Source organism: Sceloporus undulatus, chromosome 7 (genome assembly GCF_019175285.1).
Source record: "Sceloporus undulatus isolate JIND9_A2432 ecotype Alabama chromosome 7, SceUnd_v1.1, whole genome shotgun sequence".
Taxonomy (NCBI): domain Eukaryota; kingdom Metazoa; phylum Chordata; class Lepidosauria; order Squamata; family Phrynosomatidae; genus Sceloporus; species Sceloporus undulatus.
The window spans coordinates 39,522,394-39,537,223 of NC_056528.1; the positions used below are offsets into that span (position 1 = coordinate 39,522,394).

The following is a 14,830-nucleotide window of genomic DNA, read 5'->3' on the forward strand; positions in this document are numbered from 1 at the left end:
CAGACCTTGGAGTGAGAGGCCTCTCATCTGAAAATGTTGCCCCTAAGCATTTTTAGATTGTCTCATTTCCTGCTGGGGTCAGGAGTGTTGTAGGAATCACAGCCTTAATATGACATGGTGGTTCTTGACCTGCTCAGGAATATCTTTATTACAAATCTGAAGTAGATAGTTGCTTCATTGTTAGCTCTTGTTGTCAATGTTTGCTCCATGGGATAATAATATTTCAAAAATTGTATATCTGATTATCATGGTGCATTAACATTTCTTGGCCTTGAATGTGAATTCAAGAAAGGGAGACAAATATCCTGCTATTGTATATGCATATGTCATAAATGGGCACACAGAGGCTTATTGCATAGCTTTGAAGAAGGTGTAAATATTACTCATAGACTATAGTGTAGTTCATGTGTTGGTTGAGAAGGTGAAAATTTCATTAGTAGGATTTTAAAATGTCCTGCAGTTCTCTCTCAGACTCGGATACTTTCTAAAAAATGGGGAGCCTTTTCTCACCATGTTTTCAGCTGACTTTTAACATACCTGCCTTTATGGGACAGGCCTTTGACCTAGAATCTGTGTTACTCCACCATGTCTACAAAATGGGTGCAAAGTTGTGCGGCTGCTTCAGTTATGGAGCCCCTGATAAAAAGTATGTGGACTCTATCTTGTAAGTATAGATGAGGGACTACTGGTGTATTGGCTGAGTGATCTTAGGAGTTTATCGCATGGTAAAAAAAACCCGCAACTTACCTCCTCTGAAGTGAAGTCTCTTCCAGGATGGATCTGGGTTTTATCACGCACACTTTTCCACTGATGCTGCCTCCCAGCTCCATCCTGTCTAAAATCCAGCTAGAATCTGCCCTCAGCTGGCTGATTTGCAAAGTTGTGAAGCTCCCAGCTTTACAAATCGGCCATCTGGGGGCCATCTGACAGCGGATGCTAACCAGGTTTTAGGTGGGATTCAGATGGGAGGCAGCATTGCGTCAAAATGCTTGTGATAGAACCCGGCTGCATTCAGGAAGAGACTTTAATTCGGAGAAAGTAAGTTGTGGGGTTTTTTTTACAATGGATAAACTCCTTAGACTCAATCAGGAGGTTCAAGAGTCTCCAGCATCTAGAAGTTTTATTATTCACTACTAGTGATTGAGTGTGATGTCCCCTCAAGCAGCGCCCACTGATTCTTTAGCCCTTAGGTCTGTACCTATCACTCCAAGACCATGACATCTAAACTTCCTTGACAGATTGATACAACAATATAAAGTTCCATCCTGTATTATCTGAGCTGAAATGTGTCACGACAATTTTCTTTCAGCCCCCCCACCCCAGCTGGAGAATTCTAGTTGCATTAGAATAAGGTTAATTTTACTGCCTGAGAATACAGTGAATAATTTTAGCAGGGTATTTTTTTTCCCAGTTGCATATCCAATACTCATTTTTTCTAAAAGGTCCAAGTACCCTAAAATTTCCTTCAACAAAAGCATCACACAATATATTACAAGTATAAAGCCTGGGGCAAATTAAAAGAAATAAAAATATCAAAAGATCTAATTATCCCCCGAGAAGAAAAATTGGACATTTATTAAAAGCAAGGCCTTTTTTCCTGACCCATAGAAAACTTCTGATAAGTCTTCCTATGTTCTTAAAATTAGACCCCATGTTGAATTGGAGAAAGGACATCCAGCAGTGCAGGAAATTGGCTTTGGGATACTGCTAATTGTGAATGTATTCACACATACACACTCACACAACCTTAGTGTGAACCGCATCAATATTTTTACACCTCCCAAAGGCACCCTACTGAACCAGTTTGGACTAGAAGAAAGTTTTGATTGACTGTTTTCTTTTTTCCAGGTTCAAAATAAATATAATACTGTAGTAGATTCCCCGAAAAGACTGACCAAGATGAACAGTGACAACGATCGAACTTAACTAGCAAGGGCAAAATCTGCCAGTTTTGCTCTCTTCCAAATGTTTAAAGACTAACAAATAAATACTTTGTTACTCCCACCTTTTCTAAATATGCAAAATGATATTGAAATGTGCTCTTTGAGAACTGTGATAATTTCTTCAAAAATGAACTGAATTGCATTTGAGCCAGGCAAAATGTATAGCTATTGCCAGAATGGGTAGGACCATGTTGCACCAACCTGCCATATAGGCATAACAGACACAGGAATTCAAAACAGGGCTTTGAAGAGTGAAGTACTCATGCCCTTGGGGTTGGATAGAGGAATCTGTTTGTTCTGGATTCTCTCACATTTGAATTTTTTAAAACCTCAAATTCTTTCAAGTGGAAAGGGCCTCTTACTTGCTGTGTTGTTATATCTGTCTTTTTAACTGTTTGCTTTTAACTGCTTATAATTTTATTGATAGTTTAATGACATTTTAAATTTTTGCACAAAGACAATGCTTTTAGCTTTATCTGTTTGCATTTTTGAAAGCCTTCTTGAGTCCCACAAAATACAAAATAAAATGTAATTTCATGCTATCCCTAGCAGTCATCTTTTTAGTGGTAATGCCACTCTGATTTCTCTACTTGCTGAAAAGTTAAAAAAAAAAATGAAATGCACAGATATAGGATGAGGGCACATGAATTGGCAACAGTATGTGTGAAAAACGTGTAGAGGTCTGTAGAGTTTGCCTGCTGGGAAAAAAACTATTCAATAGTGGAATAGACTGCCTTGAGGAGGGTGGTGGATTCTCCTTCTTTGGAGGTCTTTAGACTTAGGTTGCATGACTCGTTCTTGGGACACATTAACTATGCATTCATGCTTAGGAACTGGTTGGACTAAATATCCTTTGGGTGCCTTCAGAATCTATGGACTTTATCACTTGTGACTCACAGTCAATCTAGCAGTTTGAAAGCATGTAAATACATAAATAGGTACCACTCTGATGGGAAGGTAACAGCATTCAATTCAGTCATGCTGGCCACATAACCACAGGTCCATCTTTGACAATGCTGGCTATCTCAGCTTAATAATGAAACACTGCCAACCTACATTTGGACAGAATTTGACAACCATGGGGCTGTAGAGACCATGCCTTTTAGTGCCAGATTGGGGCTGCAGCAACCACACAATGTGACCCCGATCTGGCCTTCCATGGGGCAAAAAGGAGCTGCAAAAAAGTGGCTCCTTTCTGTACCGCAGAAAGGGTAACATAGCTGCTGGCATTACAGCTTCTCTGCACTCCTTTGGTGCTGCATCGTCTGCATCAGAGGAGTACCATGATGCTGCCCACCTTGTGGTGTAGCACACGGTGTCATGCTGGCATGCAAACGGAGTCAGGATATGTGTCACGTGGATGCCACACTCCCACTCCACCCCCATGCCAGCCAAAGATGCCAGTCTGCATACCCTAGTTGTCAATGGGGAAACCTTTACTTTTATCTTTACAGCAAACTAATCATGAGAGTTTCTTGGCAAGATTTATTCAGAAGCGGTTTCATATTAATATTATGCCTTTCTAAAATGGACATAAAAACAGTTTCATCAGTGGGGCACCTATTCATTCATGTAGCCATTAAAATAAACCTTTATGGAACTGAGAAAAGGAGGAAGTCTGTAGAAAAAGCCATCACAGACCTCCCCATTCACCTTGTCCAAAACATAATTATATAATTATGGAAATGAATATAATGTGAACCAGTGTTATATGGATAAATCCAACATTAATTATCATCAGTTGCCAAAGCTACAGTGTATCAAATAATTGCAAGTGAGAAAGAAAAATAGAGTACCAAAATTTCTGTAAAATTACTGTGTCAAATATCTCTGTGCTCTAATATTATGAATGACCTTTGCAGTGCCCCCTTCAGCACATCCTACCTAAAAAGAAACAAAGAAACAAACCACAAGTATTTGTTTCTCTTTCTTTGACCAGAGCAAAACAAAACAAAACAACCACAAAAACACATTCCCTTCAACTCCCCCAACAGTCCAATGTTCAGAACATAGATATTACTGTTAAAAATTTAGTTAATTCACTTTCCCAGTGACTGTGTGGATCCTGAATTCAATAGTCAAGGATTGACAGATACCCCATAGCCTTACTGAAGACAAATATTTACACATCAACATTCACAGTTATTTCTCCAAGAAGCTCATGTTGTAGATTTATGGCAGGGGTGGATAACTATGGCAATGTTTTGTTTTTCGGTTCTTGGAACTGGCATGGGAGGGAGGCACACTTTTCTAATCCCTGATCTGCTGTCTGCCAAAGTTAACACTATAGGTTATCAGGTATATGTATTCGGCCTTTACAGAACAGCACTCCTTGAAAAGTTTGTGTACAGGGAACTAGCATGTCGAGCTCACATGAGCCATTTCACTACTTTCCAGTTCACAATAAAGATAATCAATTCTAGTTTGTCTTGGTGGGCTGTGAAGATCTGGCAGTGCAAGAAGTATGAGACATGCTTCTACAAGAATGGTACGTAGGGAAATTAAAAGTGGCAGAAATTTTCACATGGATAAATATTAGCCAGGTAGCCACAATGGATACTAGTTGTTGCCAATGCAGAATAGTTTGCAGGTGAAAAGGAACATGCTTGTAATAAAGGACATACAGCTATCCTGAGTTCAACCACTCTGCAAGATTCAAGCTTTGCAAGTGATTAATTTGAGAGCCCACAAAAGGCACGCAGCAAGCACTCTAAGCATCTGCCGCCACATTTCCCCCATCCCCAAAATCTTAAGTACAAGGTAAAGCAGAGAGGAAAAAAGCTGGGAGAATCTCTGACAAGTGGAGGAGTGATGTTATTGACTTATATTATAGTAAACATAAGTCAGCACCTCCAGTATGTGAAATATTAGAATGTATACTGCATGCTCCATTAGTTTTCATGCAGATTCTTTTATATGAACAACCAGAGACAGGATACATCCTTTCCAAACTCAGAAATGTAAAGTATAGGGATGGGAATTAATGTTGAAGGCTTACCATTTCAGGAAATCACCCCAACAACATTTTAACTGAGAATGTTCTAATGGCCAAAATGAAGCCAACTCACCCTTTCAAAACAAAGACTGTAAGTTACTATTGACAAATACTACTCCCTGAAACAAAAACCTCACCCCAAACAGGTTGTCCCTCATTAGTTAAGATTGTCAGAACATCTGAATAAGGTTTCTGTAGCTTCCTCCTAAAACAGAACCTCGGCCCTTTACTTTGGCATAACAACAAAGAACTCAAAAGGCCTTCGTGTAAAATGAACCTTTTGAGCTGTAGACATCTGTGTTAATCAGTGCTAAAACATTAGAAGGACTGATTAGCTTGGTTGAATGTGAATCCTTCGGGGTTTGGGGTGATTCGATTTTTGCCGACTTGATTTGTACACCCTTTGTTCCTTTGAAGCTAGAAGGCAGGAATCTTTGAGACTATCCATTGATCTCTCCTCATGCGTAGTGATCGCAGTAAGAGTTTTTCAAAGCACAAGGCTCTTTATATTTTTGCATAAGACGATTGCAGGGAGCTTGATAGTAAAACTTTAATAAAGAGAATTTTAAGTTGCAGCCTGTAGTAAGGTGACATGCCAGCTTCAGAAGATCAAGTTAGAATCATTACACAAGCTTCTTCTGTTGAATAAATGATGTTCAGAAGAAATGAAAAAGGAGCTGAGCTGATACAAGGTGATAGCTTAAAAACACTAATTGGTGCTGAGCATGTAGTATGTTAATGTGTATATTTTTAATTCTTAAAATGTCATGGAGAAGTTTTAAGTACTCAACAATGTGAATTATAAACAAGTAAGAGTGGAGTCTTTTTGGCCACATCAGAGAGAAAAGTGAGATGGTGAAATTCTGAGCTGCAGCCTGCATAGAATCAACTGCTATTTCATCCTCCCAGAACCTGTTTCCATCAGCGCCCTTTCCAATTGCTGCCTGTGAGAAAGAGGTAAGACAACAGGACCCCTTCAGCAGCTTGCTTGGGTTCAGCTGCTAATCTTGGGTACTGTTCCACCAATTCATTACGCCACACAAGGTCAGGAATCTCAGGCTCTGGACCCATCTCTGTCCCTTTTGGGATCACAGTATGTCCCTCTGAGCTGCTTTAGGTGATCATACCCCATTTCTCATACCCGTTACACTGCTGGATCTCATAGATGCCAGAAGAATGGGTCTTTAAAAACCCAACTGCTTGGCACCAATTATATATGACAGCTTTCCACCCACTGCCACTAACTTATATGTCTTTATTGATAGTTGTTCTAATTACTCTTGGTAGCGTGTTTGTTTTTAAGTAGGACTATAAATTACTTCAGACAACTCTTTGTTTAACACAAAGAAAAGAACTTTATTTACATTCAGAACTTACTACTGAATCTTTCTTAGTGGATGGTTCTCAAGCTTGTGTTACAGTATACAAATTATTTCAGTTGTCACAAATTTACTACTTTCTCTCACTGACTATATTTACATTCCTTCACTGACTTAGGTCCCACACAGACCGGCAGTAAGTGCCAGCTTGGGGGGAGCGTGGCGGTGTGGTGTTTTGAAGACGCATGTCCCAATGATGCCCCCAAGCTGGCATCATGCCGCCTACCCAACCAGATGGCAGGCAGAGTTGCCGTGCTCTGGTGGCATGGCATTTATATGCCACATGGTACAGGAGTGCTACAACGCTATGATGAAAGGCTGTCCTTTTACAGACTCAAAAAGGAGCAACATTTTGCTACCTCTTTTTGAGTTGGCAGATAGCCGTATCAGGGCCATGGCGTGTGGTTGCCATGGTGGCCCCAATCTGGTACCAAAAGGGGTGGCGTCACGCCACCCCTTTAGGGCCATCTGGTTTGGCCCTTAGTTCACACAGAACCTACACTCAGCTTCCTTAGTTTTAACCTCACAGGTCACGTGTTACACTCTCAATACAAACAGCTCAGCTCTCTTGGCTCTGCTCTCTTTTTATATCCACTCCTAAGGCAGTTTCTAAAATTCCCCCTGTCTTCCTGGCTGTAAATCCCTCAGGATCCTGACACACTATCTTTAATATTGAATTCTTAATTCCCTTCCATAAGAATCTCTCTCCTACAAGGGCCAAACTCTTATCTGCCTCTTCAGGCTTAACACACACACAACATTCGTAGCTGTTAAACCCCCAGGATCATGGCACATTCTTCCAATATCACTGGATCCTCCTCCTTTTATACCGACTCATGAGTGCAGCCCCCACCTTTCCCAGCCTGATTCCTGTTGGCTGCCCCTAACATTCTATTCTGCCTGTGTTTCTCCACAGATAGTTTCCTAGCTTTTGTCCACTTAGAATATCTCTCATTCTAAAACAGGGGTAGGCAACCTGCGGCCCGTGGGCCGGATGCGGCCTGGCGAGGCCTTGGGACCAACCCCAGTCTGGTCCTGCCGCCGGGGCCTTTGGCGTCTCGCGTGAGGGGCATGGTGGGGCAATTGTCTATAGAAGCCTCAGAAACATGCATTTATCTTAACATTTTTTAAAAAATTAGCAAAATTCTCTATTTTTTATTTTAAAAGTGCCCCCCATTTGAAAATTTCATCCTACATTTGTCCCTGTTTATTTATTTATTTATTTAATTTTTTTAAAAAATATATTTAATTATTTATTTTTTGGCTTTGGCCCCCCAGTTGTCTGAGGGACAGCAACCCGGCCCCCGGCTCAAAAGGGTTGCCTACCCCTGTTCTAAAATGATGAAATGTGTCTCCTAAGACCTAGGCTCGAGACAGATGGGCCAAAAGCGCCATCTTGCCGCTGATACTAGGATTCCGGAGCACATGGCAACCACATGCTCCAGACCCCAAAATGTGCGGGCAGTGGCCTAATGGCATCTTCCTGTCCACACAGGGGCCGCCCTCTTTACATAAGTGAGACACAGTTGCTTACATCAATGTGCCCACACTGGCCTAAAAAGAACCTGTTTTTTCCGGGTTCTTTTTGTGGCAGAGGAACACCAGGCAGTTTGACTGCTGCGGTGTCCCTATGTGAGAAAACAGGCCGCCGCCAGGCCCCCCTTTCCCGCAGGTATGTACTGGGCCTTAGTAACATACTGGGAAGATTTAAACTGAAATATGTAGAATTCTTTGTTCCCATCTCTTGTGCTTTTGGACCTGCCCATCACTGCAATGTGACCTTTCAGATCTGTCTGAAATTGAATTCAGCCCTTGGGCTGATAGATGTCCCTTATCCTTGATGTAGTATCACTATGGAACAGTATGGTGAAGTTGCACCAGGGATTTTTTCCCCCTGATTTCTTTTTTGTTGTCCCCTCTGTTTTGTTTTGTTTTTTGCCCATATCTCTTAGATTGAAAAATATCAATTTAAATTGTAAACCATAATTACCGTTTTGAGAGGAACATGCACATTAATGCAATAAGGAAGCAAATAAGATTATGTTACACAGGACTTAGAAAGCTGAAATTTGAGCCCAGTTTCTTCTCGTTAGCTGCTGTGGTAAAATTGCTGTGCCTGCCACAATAGCTACATCACTGAGTGCTGGACCCGATTAGCCAGTTTTGATCTGCTATCATCTCTCTGCATATTTTGGCATTGTTAGGAGCACTTCAAATTAAAATCTGCTGAGGAGACAAAAAGACAATATGGTAGCAGACCTGAAGGTGGCAGGTGGTAGCTTTTCTTACAAAGGAAGACTGATCATACTCATTGATTTTGTGAGTTACACACTCTAAGATTTAATAGCAAAAGAGTTGCCCCATGAGCAAGTCTGAAGGGCTGTGTGTGTGCATTTCTCCCTCTGTGCCTCTCTTGTGTGCATGCTGAGGCTAGAAATGCTGCCAAAAAGCCAATATCCAATTTAACAAGAGTGTCCTTAGTCTCAAAAGAGAATGTGTAAAACAATAGTTCTCGACTCAGCCAGCCAGCCAGCCAGCCAGCCAGCCAGCCAGCTAGCTCTCGAACATAATTAGTTATTTCTACTCAAATATATCTCCTTCAGTTCTTTGAATGCTATTATGCCATCAAATGAAAGGGGTAATTGTTAATAAGCTTTTGCTTAGTTAACAGCTGAAAATGTTTCTTTGATAGCCTTGATGGCTAGTGGCTGCAAGTAACAACATCCCACCAATGCTGGAATGTGGCACGGACAGAGAGGGTAAAACAGTTTACATAGCACTGTATATAAGCTCCAATGAGAAAGGAAGCTGGGTGTAGGTCTGCTTTTGAAGTTGAGCATAAAATGCTTTTGAGCAGAAATAATTGCACCAGTTATTATATCCATAAACCAAAAAAAAAGGGGAGGGAGGAAAGGAAAGGAAAGGAAAGGAAAGGGGGGGAAGCCTGTGTTCATGAAAGGGCACTTTCTCTCCAGGTTGGATAATTTTTGCCAAACAAATTTACAGAATCTATCCCTCCCTATGTTTTTTTTAAAGCTTTAGATCCATTCATTAGAGGTTTTTAAGCAGAAGATTGATGGCCACCTATTAGAGATACCATAACAACAGATTTTCTCCATTAGCAAGAAGTTCAATAAGCTGAATTTCCAATTCCAAGCTTCTGTATTTTCACAATAGGTTCTGAGTGGTAACAGTCTAGAGCAGTCATACTTTCAAAATTGTCTTATATCATTCAGACTCTTTGAATTTAGGCCAGAACTGATTGGCTCAGAAATACCTAACATCAAGATCCTTACTTATTCCTGTATCCTGGTGCTAGATCTGTCCTTATTCTGTGAGGAGTCTTGCCCTGTATACATAAATGCCTAATTAGACTCTGAAAGTAGATACATCTTTTCATAGTTAAGATCATGATTTCAAAGGTCTCTATCACTTTCTCTCTCTCTTACTCGCAGACTTCCACAATGTTCAGTTTTTAGCCTCTTAAGCGCAGGGATGCAAAGGGAGGGATGAAAAATTCCTGCCAGCCACTGTCAACTTGAAGCTAGATCCTGACCTCTGGAAAGAAGAAAGACATCAAGTAGTGGAGGTGTTTCATCTAAAAAGAACACTGTTTCCTTCCCTTCCCTCTCTGCTCTGAGTCATGCAAGGAGTGTCTGTGCTATGTATTATTTATTCCTGAGCATTGTAACAGTCTGTTTTAAATCGGATGCTAAATCTTGCATGAGTATTGATCATAACTGAATATCATCCATTATGAATACAGCATTTTGTTCTGAAGAACAGCTTATTAAAATGGTGGGGGAGGAAGAGGACAGTGGCCATTTAATTAGCCACAGTAATTTTTCATGGTCTTTTTAAAGAGGCAGGGGACGTGGCAACATTTGGTGCTACGGTATCTCATATTGCTTTAAATAGTGAACCATTATATTAGATCTAGAGTTTCACAGGTTTTCACTAAAGATAAAAGAAGTAGACACCCCCACTTTTTAAAAGTCATTATTTTACAATGTGAAGTTGAAGGCTTTCATGGCCGGCATCCATAGTTTTTTGTGGGTTTTTTTGGACTATGTGGCCATGTTCTAGGAATACCTCATTATTTTACGCTTTACAGTAGCATCTCGGGAAAGCAAAATTATTCCTCCTGGAAGAGAAAGTTGCTCAATTATTGATGCAAGCTATCTAATTTGTTTAGTTTTATAAACTGTAGCATCTTACATCCTTGTTAGCTAATGCCAGTTCAAACACTCCCAAGCCATGTGATGCACACTTTGTTAGCTTTTCCTAAAATATAAATTATCTGAATTATATATATATATATATATATATATATATATATATATATATATATATATTGTGTGTGTGGCAGGGACACAGATATCCTTTGCTTTCAAGAAAAAAGAATCTCATTTACAGTTTGTGGAAGTAGTTACAATAAACCTTAATCGCCTCACAGATAGTGCTGTACCAAGCCAGTCTGTGCAAAACTGAGAAATCCTTTTATCATGCAAGGCAGTATTTTCAAACGCCTGCAAAGATAGCATACAACAATGAGACATATAGTGATATATCCTGTGGCATCTTTGAAAGGACAATACTTGAATCTTGTCAGGTCTTGGGTCTCTATTCAGTAAGATAAAGATCATATGAGGATTCAGCACTTGGAATACCTGTGTTAGCTGGGAAAGCATCATTTCACTTAAAACATCTTAAGAACTCTACTAATCATTAAACAGAATAGGGCAGTAGTAACAGCAACAAAAATGAAAACATTCTGCAATAAAACCTCATAGTGGATGTTTATCCTGATATCTTAGAAACATGAGGATAGATAAGCTGGATCCGCTCAAAGACATACACATACACATAGATGCAGACACACAAGAGATTATCACATGGGGTAAAGAGGGATCGCTCCTGTTCTTACTCCATCCTTATTGCATCCATGCTTATCCTGTCCTTCTCCCATCAGTGGCATCTGTCATTGCATTAATGGGAATAACCATTAATCAAAGTGATGAAGCCATGACACTTCAATGACAGAAGAAGGATGGGATAAGCGTGAAGTCATTTGATACTCTTATCGTGATCATGCTATCAGAAGGACTGAAGGATGGGATAAGGACAGACATCATTAGATAATTTTTGTGCGATCACACAAAAAGGATGGGTTAAGGACGGGAGTGTTCCAACCTTTACTTCATGTGATAATCTCCACAGACATAATATTCTGTAACTACAATAATCAACTGGTTGTCCATAGGATGCCAAAAAGTAGGACATCAGAAGAACAGTGCAATAATTGCTATTAATGCACTTCTCAAAACCAATTGCTAATGTTCTGCAGCAATTGGTTTTGAGACCTCACTTAAAGCATCTGAAGAATTCTACTAATCACTAAACAGAATAGGTCTCTATCCAGTGAAACCAGCAGGCTTCAATTCTGCAGAGTCACAGCTGTCAGGTGACAGGAAACTGGATGATGTACCAGGAGGGGAAAGGACTCAAAACCTCAAGAGGGGATGTGTATATAAGAATGTGAGCTTAAGGCTCAGCGTGGTGATGGTTGTATATAGCAGTCTGGCGAAGCACTTTGATAGTCAATTGTATACAGTATATCGGAACCAAGATTAAAATCCTCTTTGTGAGAACTTGGCAGTTCAAGTTATTTATCTGGCCAGCAGCTTCTGTGTGGGAGTATTTTTCCTTTGCAGCCTGCACAGAGCTTCACAGCAGAGACCTTCCAGTGGCGTTCCTGTTCCATGTGCATGCCTTCTGCATGTTGTATGCTGAATCCTGACTTTACATGCCCCAACATAAATTGGTTCCCACCTAACTTTCTTTTTCCTTAATCCCCTTCTCTACACACACACACAAACTCATCTGCATCTCCCATACACTCATTTGGCTCACTCACCAATTGACACATCCATCTGGTGGAGAAAAATACATTCTTAGGACCAGCTCCACACTGAGGGGACCGCAACAAGGTGTTTCTCAATAGGTGCCATCCTGTGGGCTTAAATAAAATTTGAATTTAAGTGTCAACTTGAGATACAGTTTCCTTCTACACTCCAGTCTCCAAACACTCATTTGCAGAATTTTCATATCCTTGGAGTTTGAATAGATTTCAGGGAAGCATAAAAGCAACTAAATGATTATATTCGACTATGAGCTTATTTATGAGAGCCAGCATATTTTAGTGCTTTGAATGTTGGACTTTGCAGATTAGGGTTCTATTCCCCACTCGATCATAGAAACCCACTGGTGACATTGGATGAGGCAAAACTCTCATCCCCCTCCCCCAAACCCCATGATGGGTTTACCTTTGGGTCTCCATAAACTGAAAATGAGTTGAAGGCACACAACAAAAATAAGCTTTTTCCTACTTCCTGTGAAACTGCAGGTTGAACACTAGCATCGATTTCTTCAGTTCAGATCACTGGCAAACAATCTTCCTATGCATGTGATGGCACCCATCAGTTGCAGTTTTTTCCCCCCTTTTTCTTTCAATTAGTCCTCCATTGAAAAACAGTCTTAACTGTGTATGGTGTTTGAATAAAGAATGCTCCAAATTTTTCCATCTAGCTGTAATAGAAAACCATCTATCAACTTACCTTTTTAAATATGACAAGTCTAAGTATTGGAGTATACTTTTAACAATGATGATCCTTACAAAAATAATTTTGCTGTCAGACAAGTACACATATACCCTAAGTGGAACTACAATCAGATGGCACTTGGATTAGTGGGTCTTGCTTTTCTAGCAATGAGCATTCAGCGTTTGGGTGGGAGCATGGCTCTGCATGAAATTCCTTCTCCAAAAATCCTTATCTTTGTTCTTTTGTCCTCACTTCTGACACAAATGGTACTTTGTCCTATCCGTTCTCCAAGATTTCTAGTACAATTTCAGGAGCCTACCTCATCAGCAACTGTGGAGACAAGCCCTGCCAGTAATAGCACTCAATACTGAAGAAAGTGATCTGGAAATAATGAGAAACCAGGATTTATTGAGTGAATACAGATGAAAAAGACTTTTAGTAAAAAAAAAAAAAGTCTCACTAAAGTGGAAATCTTCAATAAAACTGTGAAATTCTGGACTCTCTTTCTTCCTATTTCAAGAATGATGAAAATGGTGTGTTGAAGGTATAAGGGTCCTAGATATATAAGAGGCACTTATACATCAGCCCCCCCCCCAAAAAAAAGAAAATGTAGGACAACATAAAAAGAACAGAAAAGGTAATGTGATCGTGTTGCTGTTCATGTTGTGTCTCTTTAAGTAATTTCCAACTTATTGCAACCTTAAGGAGAACTTATCATGGAGTTTCCTTGGCAAATTTCATCAGAGAGGTTTTTCCCTTGCCTTTCTCTGAGGCTAAGAGAGTATGACTTGTGTAAGGTCACTCAGGGAGTTTCCATGCCAAAGTGAGAATTTGAACCCTGACCTTCTGAAGTCCTAGTCTAGCACTCAAACCACTATGATATACGGTCTCTCCACAAAAAGGACACATCAGATATTAAATTGATAAGAACAGATATACACTTGATCTTAGCCAAAAAGCCAAGGACTGGTATGTGGTTGTGTAATATTTCCATAAGCATTTACATACAACATTGGATAATCCTTCCCCAACCTAGTATTCCTTTCAGATGTGCTATACTCTTATTATCCCCATTCATGCCCATTGAGGAAAGCAGGTGTAGATGCACATATGAAAATAATTACTTTTGTTCATGTCAAAATGGAATTCACATCTTTTCCGAAGCAGAAAAACACTGAGACCAAGTGAAACAGTTGCCCATCCTGTTTATTTTTGTTCTTTGAATTCAGACACCAGCCCCCCAGCTCCCTCTCTCTCGCACACACACAAACACACTCACTCACTCTCACACACATCCAGAAACAATGTATGTTCCTTGGTTTAACATCCAACAATAAACAAACCCCTCCATACAGAGAAACAAAGTTTCAGCCCCCAAACCCACAAATCAGATACTGAATTCACACATCAGCTCATAGAAACAGGGATAACTTGACTGAAATCCACAGAGATCTGCTAACTCTTACTCCTGTTTTTTTAGAAGAGAAAGGGAAAAGACCAAACAAGTACACACATTGCTTTCCATTTATCCAAATTTCTAACCATCTCCTAATACAGAACAGTGCTGTAATTCTCCTCATGCATCTGTTATACATATAATCTACCTCTGTCCTGTGGCAATTTCATTCTGAGCAAATGGTATCAGACAAATTAATTTTGTTTCCCAATTTCTTTTGATACAGTGGACTTGCATGTTCACTTGAACTGTTTACCTATGTGGAAATTACCTTTTTGGTGAAAAGAAATGGGTTTCCTGTGCCTTTCTTCTGTGCGAAAAAGGAATTATATTGCAGCAAAGCAGAGAGAAATGCCGACCCACTATTATTCAATAAATGGAGGACCTTAGAATCCTTTTAATATTTGAACATGTGATATAGAAACATTAACTTTATAGCATGTATATTTAGTTTT

At 40.0% G+C, this 14,830-nt stretch overlaps 1 pseudogene; it reads right to left on the minus strand.

Annotated features, from left to right (window-relative positions):
- Window positions 1-13,765: 13,765 nt before the first annotated feature.
- LOC121937405 lies at window positions 13,766-13,892 on the minus strand (annotated as a pseudogene).
- Between the last annotated feature and the right edge of the window lie 938 nt (window positions 13,893-14,830).